Source organism: Schistocerca nitens, chromosome 3 (assembly GCF_023898315.1).
Source record: "Schistocerca nitens isolate TAMUIC-IGC-003100 chromosome 3, iqSchNite1.1, whole genome shotgun sequence".
In the NCBI taxonomy this organism is placed as follows: Eukaryota; Metazoa; Arthropoda; class Insecta; order Orthoptera; family Acrididae; genus Schistocerca; species Schistocerca nitens.
Genome location: NC_064616.1, coordinates 612,288,561 through 612,300,955, shown reverse-complemented (window position 1 = coordinate 612,300,955; position 12,395 = coordinate 612,288,561).

Below are 12,395 nucleotides of genomic sequence, written 5' to 3'. Positions count from 1 at the left end.
GGTGTCTGTTTTGGTCACAATTTGTGTTGTGAGAATAGCCTTGTCGTGTCCAGTTATTATTTCTGTCATCACGGAAATGTGGCGGATGTGACCTGTAATTGTTGTTTTCATGTTTTCGCGTTCCGCGATTGTCAGTGTCAATTTCTAATTCTTGTAAGAGTCCCTGAAAAGTTTCAATGTCGTCTTTGCAACGTCCTGCTAAGATAATATGTCGTATATGTTCAGGCAGTTTGATTAAGCAAATGCGGATGAGTTCTGAGGGGCTGTATGGGTTTGAAAGATACTGATTCTTGTGTAACATGTCTTCAAAATATTTCACAAGACTGGAAAATTCAGATTGTTCGAAATGTTTCATCATTATGATGCTATGTTTTACTCGGTCTTGTGTGGCTTGAGACCAATATGCTGAGAGGAAGGCATGGTAAAATTCTCCTTCACTATGGCAATCGTGAATGACCGATCGCATTCTTACAGCTGGTTCATTCTCTAAATAGCCACACATAAATTCTAATCTGTGTTCTAACGACCAGTTGGGAGGAAAACAATGAGAGAATTGATGGAGCCACGCTTGTGGATGAATGTCGTTGGCAGAATTCTTAAATGTTTTGAATTTACGTGTAGTAATGAACCGCTGATAGTCAAAATCATCATGTCGGCGAGTCGCATATCGGTCATTGTTACGTCGTGTCGGCGGTTCCATCTCAAAATTCGGTGTTCCTTGCCAATTTCTTTCATAATTTCCGAAGTGTCCTGTGTTATTATTTTGTGGTTGTTCCGTACTTCTATGTCCCTCTTCCCGTATTGGGGCGCGAGTGTCCTCTGAAATATGTAATTCTTGTATTACTTGTGCCAAATGATCTTGTACTTCCCGGATTTCTCTTTTGTACTGTGTATTGATTTGATTTTGATTTTGTTTGAATTTTCTAATTTGTTCATACTCTTCTGTGTCAGTGAAGGCTACAGGTCTTGTGTCATTCAGATCATCATCTACCTTTGTAGATAAGTTAGTGACCTGATCCGAAAGTTCGGCTACTTTCTCCGATAGTGAACACATTTCCTCAGCGTGTTTTTCTGAACCAAGTTTCAGAGTGTCCATTTGTGTTAAAATCGAATCTACTGTGTCCTTTAAGTTTTCCTGAGTTTTTGCAAGTTGCGTAACCGAATCGGTAGATGCAGCTGAGTCAATTTTAGCCCACAAGGTCTCATGATGTTCATGAACAATGGTTTGCAGTTCTTTTATGGCTGCTTCGTGATTCTGTAATGCATTTTCATGCCGCGAAAAAATAGGTTGAAAATGCTCACAAATTTGTGTTTTTACGTCATTACAGACTTTTTGACATTTCGATTCAATGTTATGTAACTCAGTAGTTAAATCTTCACGTGTTTGTTCAAGCGTGGTGTGAAGATTTTGTTCCATTGCGTCTAACTGTTGCTGTGTTTGTCTCTAGTATTGTTCCATTGAATCTAACTGTTGCTGTGTTTGTCTCTGGTATTGTTCCATTGTGTCTAACTTTTGAAGATTTTGTTCCACTGTGTCTAACTTTTTAAGATTTTGTTCCACTGTGTCTAACTTTTTAAGATTTTGTCCCATTTGTCTCTGATTTTGTTCCATTTGTTGCATTAATTGCAATAATAATGTATTAGTGTCTGGAATCTGTTTCTCTATGCCTTTTGGCAGTGTATTTTCACCGGCAACATTCACATTTTGACAAGCAGAAAATGTGTCTTGACTCATTTGAGAAAACGGTGATGACCCAGAACCTGAATCTACAGTATTTGCGAAATTGTGTCCTGTCATTTCGGATTCCTGAGGCGAGCTGTTGCCGACCGACCGATCGATAATGCTTCCCTGCTCACTAATTGTTTCACTGTCTACGCCATTGTTTGCCGCCCGCTCCATTTCCCTATGCACAATTACCAAATTATTACTTTGAACATCAGTTAATTCATTACTCGGTGGCGCTAACACACTGCTTTCGTTTTCACTGTCATTTCGCAATTTACTTTGGAGCCTAGTATTACGTTTTTCACACGCCATTATTGTCACAGTATTTCACACGACAACACAGAAAAACACAATTTGAAGAGCAAAAATAAGAGAACACATTAACATAACACTGAAAATAATATCTAGTTAATTGCAGCTGCGAAATACTTGGTGCAAATCTACATGCATGCCACAACTGTTTTACTGTACAACAATGAAAAACTACAACTACAAAGGAGATTTTCTCTACAATTACGCGCTAGCAATAAACAAAAGCTACACTAATTACACAAACTACAAGAAAAAAATCAGAAGATTCCAGTGAGGTATCCTCGGCTAAGGGTCGACGTATGAAACGTCCCCTTTGAACAATTTTACAGGACTGTGCTTAAACTGACGCACAATATTTTTAGCGCAACGCAATCTGACTTTAAATAATCTCTACAAGAGAATGGCCCTGACTAACATTAACCTGTACTTTTCACAAATCACTTACCTCACAAAAATCTTGGTTACTCCCACTACTGCAATACAGCAAGCGCCACTACTGCCAGCTAAATAAAAGATTCAAACTATGGAAGGCACTAACTACTGATAGGGATAGTTAGCAAATGAAAGATATTAATAGAGAACAACCAATGTATTTACCTCAATAGTCATAATATATATAGCAGTTCATGACAAATTTCAAAACTCCGCCATCTCTCTCCCCACATCCACCACTGCTGGCGACTCACCTCCAACTGCGCAACGCTACGCGCTGTTCACAGCCAGCTGCCTAACACTACAATGGCGAGTATTACAACAATGCAAAGCAGCCACAGACTGCACACAGCACAGCCAGTGATTTTCATACAGAGGTGGCGTTACCAATAAAAAAACCTAAACAGCCTACTTACAATATATATATATATATATATATATATATATATATATATATATATATATATATATATATATGTGTGTGTGTGTGTGTGTGTGTGTGTGTGTGTGCGCGTGTGAAGAACCATTACCTGACTTTTGTTGTGTCTAGGGGACTACCATAAATCGATTTTTTAAATGGAACAATGGCTATTGGCGTTAACAGAGTAAAAGTAGGATAAATTAGAAATGTCAGTGGTGTTTGTTGAAGGATTCTAGCGCAAGTCATATACGAGATATCGTATTTTGAAATGTTCCCACACCGACAAACGTACAATATCTGTGGTAGCACATACTGAAGAACAACACAAGAGCGTACACTATTTATGTGGATTCTGACCAGTAACGACACAACTGAACATCACAGTTGAGTTCAAAATGACCACTGGTAGCGCCAATATACGCTTCCAATCCTGTACTCAACGATTGCTGCACACGTAGTAGCATTTCATTGGAGATGTCTCAGCAGGCTGCGGTAATATGTCGTTGCATATGATCGGGTGTATTTGGTATGTCATTGTAGACAGCGTCTTTGAGCCTTCCCCACAGAAAAAAGTGTACACACGTCAAATTTGGGAAACGGACAGGCCGATGTACACGTCCTCTGCGTCCAGTCTAACGATTTAGAACCAATTTTTGAGGACATGCCGTAGTACTTAGTAAACTCTGGACTAGACAACCATCATTTTGGTACCAGATGTTCCTCCGAGTCTGCTAGTCTGTTAGGAGGCTGCGAAACTCTTGAGCGTTAAGTGTTCCGTCTGTGAAAAGCGGGCCTATGAGCTGATGGTTCACCATCCACACCACACGTTTACAGTCCATGGATGCTGACATTGCACTTGATGAAGCCAACAGAGATTGTCAACAGACCAATAGTGCATATTTTGGCAGTTTACCTGCCCATGATTGGCAAATGTGGCTTCAGCAGTAAACAAGGTGCATAATGCTTCTGGAGTATCCTGTCTTAATGCCCATGTACAGAAGTTAACACGATACTCATAATCGTTTCACTGCAGCTCCTGATGGGGAGAGATATGATAAGAATGGAACCTGTGTCGATGAAAAATGCGTAGGACACTTGCTGACTCATGTCACTTCATCGTGCGACTGTGCGGAAGCTAACGTGCGGATCAACTGCAACACCAGGAACATTAATTTCCCCCTATTCTGTTGTCATTTATTTCCTTTTGTTACATTGTCTAGGTGTTACAATACCACTTTCACGTAACTGGTTGAAGAGGCTGATGAATAATTGCCGAGAGGGTTGACGTCTGTTGGGATGTCTATTCGCACACACTGTACGAGAACGAACTGCATTCTTTCTACACTCTCCACACATCGTGAGAAGGTCGGATATTTCTGAATTGGTAAATCTCATGATCTACTCACAACATACTGCTTGGACTGTCACACACTAACTAACAAGTGGCAATGTACTCAAGGAACAAACAAGAATGCTGTAAGCAAACATAATAACATCATATCTAGCAACTTCGGAGGTTGAATGATAACAAAATAGTGGTTTGGAAACTTTTCAAATACGATATCTCGCAAACGACTATCATTATAAGCCTACAAAACACACATATGACATTCTAATTTACCCTAATTTTAGTTTGTTAATGTCAGTAGGCATTGTTTGGAAATTTAGGAAATTTGTGGTAATGTCTTATGGGACCAAACTGCTGAGGTCCCTAAGCTTACGCACTACTTAATATAACTTACGAGTAAACTGACTTACGCTAAGGACAACAGACACAGCCATGCCCGAGGGACGATTCAAACCTCCGACGGAAGAAGCCGCGCGGACCGTGACAAGATACCTAAGACCGCGCGGCTACCCCGCGTGGCAGGCATTTTTCTATTAAAAAGTGTATGTTTGCACAAAAAGTACACTTTCTAAGTATTATTACAGTCTGTTGATTTGCTAACAGTATGATCACCTAACAACCATTTCATTCTGTGAAAGCCGCACATCAATAGCACTTTCAATTTCTGCAATATTTGCGGTGCAAGTTTTAGGTGATTATGTATATAAACTCTTAGATATAGATGAGGTAGAGCAAAATGTTTTAGATAAAAGTAGTAGGTGGCAAGGAGGGTCACGCACTGGTACTGTTGGCCGTGACCTTCAACGTGATTTTCAAAGTTATTTGGAGGTTAAAGTGATTTTTTAAATGGGGACCCTAATATTTTACTTAAGATTTGGGAAGAGAGCAAATTTTATGTATTACATGATACGTTATTCAAGGTCGTGACGATGTTCAATGAAGGTGAAATAAGCAAATATGTTTCTAATTCTAGAAGGGGGTAATTCGGAACAGAGGGGGGACAGCAAAATACAGTGTTAGATGCAAACTGGAAGGGACATCTCGAGGAATGAGAGGCGAGGGGACTCATTCAAAGACTTGTAAATCAATGATCTACGTTTTATTTATATTTCTTGCGTCTTGCAAATGTCAAAATAACATTTATACGTTGTGATGCATTTATTTCTGCCAATAAGCACGTTAATTAAAACTAAAAGTTCAAATCTCTCATTACTCTTTCCAAATCTGGTGTCAGAAATAGGGGTTCCCACAAAACAAAACTCAACCTTCAAATGACCTTTAACAATGAACTTTAAGATCATGGTTATTGGTAATGATACGTGACCCCTTATGCTCCTTCCAATGTGTATCTAACATTGTAGCTTGCTGCATCCCTCCTCTATTCCGAGTGAATCCCTACTAGAACTAAAAACATACTTGTTTATTTGACATTCACTGAACGTTGCCATGACCTTGAATAATACATTACATTTATCGCTTTTTTTTTTGTTAATAGGTAAAATTTCCCTCTCTTTTCAAATCTTAAATACTGTCATTCCCACTCCAAAAATTCACATTAACCTTCAAATCACCTTGAAAATCACATTCGAGATCACGAACATTAGTAACAATGACCCTCTTAGCCAACTACAACTTTCACCTAAAACATTATGCTATACCTCAACTCTATGCCGAGTTATTCGCCATTAATGATTAAAATGGTCCACACCGTATACGTCGAAAGCCTTCTGTGGAGCATATATATTTCATTATTGAGGATCTACAGAAGGCTTTCGACACGATTTTACAAAGTTTGCTACGCAAAAGTATGAGAAAAAGTAGAGTATGTCCAGTTTGTGTACATGCAGTAGGGAGGTTGTAAACAGACGGCAGGATTTTTTCACTTTTTCGACAGGCTTGATGCTGTCCGCCTTCATTTCCTATTTTATGCTAGTCTTGTATCTTAAATCACTATCTTCTACAATCCGTTTTTCGTATTCTAATCTATGTTTGTTCCTTAATTGTGCCCCTCTGTTGCTCCTTCAAGCGAGAACTTATATTTTCCTGTGTGCTTCAGCAGACCTCCCATTAAGCTGTTCCTTCTTCAAGTATTTCTAGTCAATAGATTTTATTCCTTACATGTTTTTTGTAGTCCGTTCCCAACTCGAACTTTTCTGTTCACTTAACTGTTAACATTCTTTGGTAGCATTACATTCAAAATTCTTGCAGTTAGGCTGTAGTTGTGTGGTGAAAATGGGGAAAACACCATCTTCTGAATTTCCTGTAAAGAACGCACTATAGTAAGTATGCAGTTTGGCAGCCACTGATAACCGTTTCGCTGTTATAGGATCTCCTTGCCCAAAGTCCTTGTCTTTTCGTTCTCTTCTGGAAGAGTTTATAATGGTCGAAGACGTTGTCTTCAGCAAAGTCTGCTAACTTATGGACCTCTGTCACGTCCCTTATTATAACCAAAACTTCCCACTCAAGAATCAGTCCTTAGTTTTTGTCTTATAGGCGGCGATCTAAGAGTTTCTATTCGAAGTCCACACTAACCCCTTGCCTACATGTCGGTGCTCATATACTAGCATCGAAGTCCGAACGCTGCAGTAACACTACGGAAACTTTCTGATCGCCCCTTATACTTTCACATCGACGTATTGGTAAGAAATAAATAGTGGAGTAATTGAAACTTTAAAAAATCGTAAATATTGTCTAAATCTTGAAGGAAAACATCCAACGTCGTTAATAATTCACAACACCACTTTAGATGACGGATGAACGTGCGACAGCATGAGCATTAACCCGGAATGGACTTATTACGGATGCTGGAGCATATTCTAAGCTCAAACATATCTCTTAAGTGATTCTTTATTCATATACGATATCTTTCAAACAGCAGATAGAGCTCAACAGGTAGATTCTTTCTCCATAGATTCCCAAAAGGCGTTCGACACTACACCACATCGTCACAAATGAACAAGATGCGATTATATGGAGTGTGCTCGCAGGTATACGACTGGCTCAGAGTACATGAATCATATATTGCACAGGTTCAGCTGCACAAGTAATTATTTTCTGACGATGTTGCTGTCTACAGCAAAGTATCGTCCTTGAACTGTCGTAAGGAAATGCAGAAGAACTGATAAAATTTGCACGTGGTGTAATGAACAGGCTAGAAGGTTTCTCTTTAAATGAGAAGAAAAACGAAGTAGCTTCTATGACAAAGAGAAAGAACGCCATAGGGTCCGATTAGAAGATTCTGTATCACATCACCCTGTGAAAATATTAATGGGCAGGACCAAGAAATGGCATGAAATGAGACGAACACATGAAATCTGTTTTGCGTAAGGCGAATGGTAGGTTCAGATTTCTTGGAGGTGTTTGAACGTGTAGTATAACTGTAAAAGAAACGGCTTACATGAACAAGAGTGACTACTTCTATAATGGGCGATCTAAAAAGTTTCCGTTTGAAGACGTTGCTGCAGCATATAAGCGACGTAGCGTGCGGACTCCGATGCGGGTATGTAAGAACCAACATGTATGCAAGGGATTAGTGTGGCATTCGTGCCTTTCCAACGTGTGTGCGCTAAATGCGGAAACGTGAACTATGGCGGCGTTATTACCAAATGCGTACAAAAGTATCAACGTGCTATTATTCTTTTGTTGGCTGCCAAAGGGCAAACACCAGTAAACATCCGTCGGAGAATGAAGAACGTGTATGGAGCAGCATATCTGTCGAAAACCACCGTTGTGGAATCGTTCGACAAGGGTGCTGCTGCTGCATGATGATGCACGTCCCCACATCGCAAATGTTGTAACGTAGAATTTATGCCAACTCAAATGGGAGGCACTCGAACACCCGCCCTGTAGTCCTGGTCACTCTCCATGCGATTATCACGCCTTTGTTCACTTAAAAAAGACCTTGAAGGGGCGACGATTTCTGTCGGCCGAGGAAGTGCAACAGGCAGTTACGGACTTCACGCAGCAGGACGTGGTGTTTTACCAAGCGGATATCTCCAATCTGGTGCGTTCGTGGCATCATTGTCTCAGTGCTCACGGCGATTGTGCCTGATTTACATACGGATTCTGGACTGTACAGTCTTCGAACGAAACCTTTTTGATCACCCCTTATAAAGTTTTTCTTTAGCGTTCGGCGTCCTTATCAAATAGGCATGACAGCAGACATCGAACGTATTCCGAGACGCGCCATCCTACCGCAGGAAGGCTGCATACTCCATACGTAAGCTAACAGAGATTGTCAGAAAATTGGAGGAGAATTTTTGGAAGAAATTCAAGGGATTTTTGCGAAATCATATCGGGTGAATGTTGCAGGAAAAAGAAAAAAAAACTTGTTAAAACAAAAAGTGAGTAGCTAAATACAGTTTTGTTTGTAGATGATATTTCACGTGGTTTCTCACTCACTGATATTGTCACATACATGACCTAAAACATTTTGATCGCTGAATAACACGAGGTTGAATGCCATCTGGTAGCGTTGCGGGCACGTGACACGGTAAGGAAAGAATATAAGCAGAGACGAATAGGAAATCTTCTTGGCGACGATACGGGATGCAAATGAGAAAAGCCGCTGATAACAGCGACTTTTACACAGGTCAGATTCTTAAGGAAAGGGAAACCACGAGTAGGTATTGTATTGTATTAAACAGGGGACGTAGAAACGACGGAGAGGCTTCGCCCCGCCGTAGCCCTCAGTAGTTCACAGCCCCACAACAGGCCACAGCAGTCCACCCACCCCACCGCCGCCCAACACCGAACCCAGGGTTATAGTACGGTTCGGGCCCCAGAGGACCCCCCCCCCCCCTCCCCTGGGAACGTCTCATATCAGACGAGTGTAACCCCAAATGTTTGCGTGGTAGAATAATTATGGCGTACACGTATATGGAAACGGTGTTTGCGCAGCAATCGCTGACACAGTGTAACTGAGGCGGAATAAGGGGAATCAGCCCGCATTCGCCGAGGAAGATGGAAAACCGCCTTAAAAACCATCCACAGTCTAGCCGGCACACCGGACCTCGACACTAATCCGCCGGGCGAATTCGTTCCAGGGACCGGCACGCCTTCCCGCTCGGGAAGCACCGCGTTACATCGCACGGCTAGCCCGGCGGGCACGAGTAGGTAAGAGGTGCTGGATTTCCAAGAGCAATCACAGGCTGTGCAGGAAGGCTTGTACAGCTTACTCGCTCTTCAAAGTAGAACAGACAGTGATCTGTGGCAATACAATACTGGAGCAGCACAAGTGTTTCAGAGCACATCATACAGTGCACATTGTTGAACATTGGGCTCCTCAGCAGATGACGCCAATGTTTTCCCATATTGGCCCAACGACATCATCAACTGCGGTTGCAGTAAGAATGAGATCACCGAGATTGGACACCGGTTCAATGGAAACGTGTCGCCTAGTCGCATGAATCACGCTTCTTGTTACCCCAGGTTGATAATCATGTACAGACACGCCGTCATCTACGCTGTAAGGAGAAAAAGTTGTAATGGGACTTGGAGCAGGCGATGCAGCGCCGGGACAGTAATAAAGTCACATTGGAATCAACCAATCACTGGTGAGCAACGCGTAAGCTGAGTGGACCAACGTCTCCTCCGCATCACAGCCTTCCACGTGACGAAACCATGGCCAGTCACCGTAAAGAACTACATCCGACCCGCTACCAGTTACGACAGCCGGTGATTGCCTCGTTTCCAGATAGTTCGGCGTGATCCACAAACACTGCGATTGGGACAGAACAGCAGGAGGCAGCAGCATTTAAGCAAGCCCAAACCATCCGTCAGCATTCGAACTGCTAGGCAGATATGCGGTATCGAGCCTGTGCTGCTCAACGCCGTACCGAAGACGCAGTGCATCTACTACCGCCGGGACACGAACCGCTGCATGCAGTCTAAGCATCTGTGTGCCAGGGCAGCCTCGCACTTTGTTGCCGTCCTGGGAGTACGGCACGAGGGTCCAGTAATCCGTGTCCTCGCAGGGGTATCAACAGAAGACCACCACGCTCTGGCCATTGGAGCGTTACGAAGCAACCGCAGCAACCACCGCTGTCGGCCACACCATCTCAGACCGGGAGATCCGGCAAGCAGCAGCAACAGCGACAGCAAGCACACTCAGTGAGCAGTCGGGGGCCGTCGCTCTGGTGAACGCCGTGATATTCATTTCGCCCACTATTGTTACTTGCAGTCCTAAGCCAATGATTGTAATCAAGCTGAACTAAAGAAGTTCTTGCATCTACGAACCATCTTCCCTGTGACACCTTTATAACTGGTGTCAGAAGGCATTTTGAAGATGAAGGTGAAGATTGGCAGATGGAAGACAGCAGCCAGTTCCATGGTTCCACTTCAGCACTTTTCCGAAATGGGAAGGGGAGTGAATGGTTGGAAGACAGAGTGCTGAAGAATTGCCTGTTACAGCAAGATATGCAAGAAGCAGTCTGAACTTTAATTTTCACCCGTGGGATTCCTCACATTATTTGGTATGACCTTTCCCTATTTTCTCATTATGTCGGGGTTAGATACCGCTGTAGTGTTCCGTAAGGGACCGAAGGCGGAACAGTTAACTTTTGTAATATGCATCCAGAGCAATTTACATGGGCATTCCTCTCCGTGGACTGAGTCACTCTCCCTTAGTTCGTTGGGTTTGGCATAAGAAAGGGCACTCCGCCTGTCAGTGCCGAGAGTACGCCTGGCTCAGGCGTGGGAAACCTTGGGTACCCCCGAAAGTCGAATTTCTATAGGATTTGCCAGAATAGGCATAAGGTTTTGCATTGTAAATAAATTTATAGAGTTAATAAAAATGGTTCAAATGGCTCTGAGCACTATGGGACTCAACTGCTGAGGTCATTAGTCCCCTAGAACTTAGAACTAGTTAAACCTAACTAACCTAAGGACATCACACACATCCATGCCCGAGGCAGGATTCGAACCTGCGACCGTAGCGGTCTCGCGGTTCCAGACTGCAGCGCCAGAACCGCGCGGCCACTTCGGCCGGCAGAGTTAATATTTTAGTATAAATAAGGACGACAGGAGTAACACGTATATTAGTAATTAAAAATAGGCATCATGTAGGATTTAAGGTCATGGCAAATCAGGAGTATTAGGAGAGGAAATCTGGGAAAATGTGACGCCCAGGGAAAATAGTTAACAGATACAACTTAGATCGTTAACATAGGTTCAAGTCGTGGTACCATGCAAATAAACTAGAACAGGAATAAAGAGTCGCAACTTATTGTTAGGTTTTACTGTCTTTACATCATACAGCATTGTCACAAAACACCTAAAGCGCTGAGATACCACCCGGATACTAGATGGTCCTTAGACACATGGTCATGAATTAAACTGCTCCCGGTTCCTCGAGAAGCAACGTTCATGATAGCGATAGATCCACCAGAAACAGCTGAGAAAGCAATAGTAGTATCATATCGGATAAATATATCAGCTGTTGGAAGATATGTGGAAGTAAAGAAATTAAAAGGATTATTTTTTATTGTATGACACAGATGGGCTGACACAGCGTATGTAGTCGGGGAAGAATTGCGATAAATGATACGACCGTTGTACAGCGCAGGTGTGGCTGGTACAGCGCCTGTAGCTCCGTCAGTGTTATCTCTGGCAAAATCTGTCAGAGGAAGAAGAATAAATAAGTAAGTAATAAAGAGTCAAAAGAGTAGTAGATTATAAGAGTTCGAGAAGATTACCCAGTCACGATGTCTAGAGAGCGCCACCAAAGCAAGGTAAACACGAATCTCCTACTGTTGTAAATAAACTTCACCGGATTTTAGTCACCTAGTTTTATCTACGCTATGTTTAGGGAATAGGTATGTATGAAGGGGAACAACATTTGTAGTTTTTGCCCCGAAAGCCGGTTCTTGATGTTTCCTAAGCAGTTTCTCGAGAGAAATATGGCGTCTTTCTTCAAGCGCCTACCAATTCGGATTTTCCAATGTATGTGTTACATTCTGTCACCAGTGAAACAAGCCTGTGACATTTCTCACCACCCTTCTTCATACACTGTCGAAGTCCCCAGTTACTTCGATATGATATTGGTCCCGTATCAATACTGAAGTATGTGCCGTAGAAGTATTTTGTATGCAGTCTGTTTTGAGGACACATTGCAGTTTCAGAATATCTTGCTAATGAGTCGATGTTAACCTACCAGA